The sequence below is a fragment of the Austrofundulus limnaeus genome, unplaced genomic scaffold (genome assembly GCF_001266775.1).
Source record: "Austrofundulus limnaeus strain Quisiro unplaced genomic scaffold, Austrofundulus_limnaeus-1.0 Scaffold328, whole genome shotgun sequence".
Lineage (NCBI taxonomy): Eukaryota > Metazoa > Chordata > Actinopteri > Cyprinodontiformes > Rivulidae > Austrofundulus > Austrofundulus limnaeus.
This window is the reverse complement of record NW_013952730.1, coordinates 576,690-578,863: the sequence shown is the minus strand read 5'-3', so window position 1 is coordinate 578,863 and position 2,174 is coordinate 576,690.

Below are 2,174 nucleotides of genomic sequence, written 5' to 3'. Positions count from 1 at the left end.
AAATATATAAAGTATATACCTGAAACAGATACATTAGTGCATCCTAAAAAGTTTTAATATTAATATTTTAATAGTCATTTAGAAAAACGTTTTTTGAGCATGTCACCTCCCAATAAATATTTTGGAAAATCTAACCTCTCATTTTTACTCAATACTTTTACTTTTAATACTTAAGTGCATTTTATGTCAGAAATTTACTTTTGATACTTAAGTAAAGAAAATATCAGATACTTTAAGACTTTTACTCAAGTAATATGGGAGGAAACTTTAACTTTTACCAAAGTAATTTTATGGTAAGATAATTGTACTTTTACTCAAGTATCAGTTTGTAGTATTTTATACAACACTGGCAGATACTCATGCATGGAAGAAAAACGTTCTGCAGACAGCTTATGRATAGTGGGTTTTTGAAGCTCATGCAAGAACAAAATTATGTGATTTTTGAAACACAACTTTGTCATTGAGAACAGATCTCTTAACGTTTTGCGAAGTATAAATTAGTCCCAATACTCCACTAAGTTTAAAGAAAAAAATGCTTTGTAGTTTCTTTTATATAAAAATCTGAACATTGCTCACTGCTCTGAATGGAAAACACCATGAGGCTCAGTTTGTGTTGGGGTGTTTTGTCAAATTTGAATTTGGCACATAATCTAATACGATTCCCTTTATTAAAAATAAAACATTTTGTTTCTTTTCTTGTCTGAATTCATCACCAACACATTTCTCAGTAAAGCAGTCTGGGTGCAGTAAATATAAATGTGCTGAGGAACATGTTGAGCTCACGGCTTCACACGTCAGTGACACTTTCAGTCAACTACTGACATGATTAATGAACTTCCTGCCTATGAAAGGCTTTTGACAGATGTGCAACAGTCCGCTCTGCAGCTGTTCCTGGACTGTTTTTCTAACTGCATCAGGTTTAAAGTCTGTGGTCGAGTCAGAAATATATGTTTATCACCTAAACGTCAGACCACATGCAGAGCAAATTACACAGCCTTAATTTACTTTGAACTTTTTTACAACGTAAACTGCACGTGTGTGCTTGTTACATTTATAGTTTAAAAAATAATATTAGTAAGAAAGTAAAGGTCWATTTTCTCTATAAGCAGTAATTTAAGAAAACAAAGCTTTATTTATAACCTGAAGCTTTTTCTCGATCCACCACAATAAAAATATTTACAGCCTTCTAAAGCAGAATCAGAGACCTCTAAAACAGCTGTGTACTGCCTGATTTAACATTAAAGTTGAACATTTGATGAGCCAGTGTGTGTGTGTGTTTTGGTGCATGCTTGTGTGCACATGTGTGCATATGGAGCTAAGGTTCACAGCCTTTAACCCAGCGCTAAAACAAGACAGTGCTTTTTAATGCTCATCATTTTTATAATAGTCACACTGAGGACTCTGATTGGTTCATGTCTGCACTCCTTCCTGAAAAGAGCTACAAAAAGTTCAGACAGCAAATAGGAAGTGTTTTTGAAGACAAACCACACATTTCTAATGAATCTTTAAAAAAAATATTGCTTATATGTATAAACTGCCATGACTGAGATGTGGCCTACTTCACTTACTCTGCTAAAAAAAAGACTTGGCAGCTCTCACAACCTTGTTGGCCAGGAAGCTAAACAGACAAATCTGCAGCTCCACCTACTTCTACAAACTGGATTAGAAAAGCAAAAATCAGGCYAACTTTGACTAGTAAGGCTGTATAATTTCAGTTTTTATTTCCTGGGTTAATAACACATTTGTTATCTTCTTAAGAGTTAATGCTGAGACGAGGATGTTTGTAGTAATTTTAAAATGTCAAATTTAATTTAAAAAACAGTGTTAAGAGAAAGGTCATCTCAATGGATTCCTTTTCCTTTTCTGTTTTTTGAGAACTGCTTCAATTATTTTAACAATAACACCTTTAAAGATTTAGATATTTTAGCCCACTATCATTTAGAAATGCATAGATAGATTTTGCTACTGAAAATCAATATAACCTAAATTTTAAAAAGGTTGTATTTATTAATCAAAACCTAATTATTTTCCATTCACTGCTATCTATTGACAGACGTATACCGTTCCTACAATGTACTAAACTGCTTATTAACTCATGTTGATTTTATGCTGCCACTGTTTTTTTGTTGTGGGTCTCTCTCTCTCTCTCTCTCTCTCTCTCTCTCTCTCTCTCT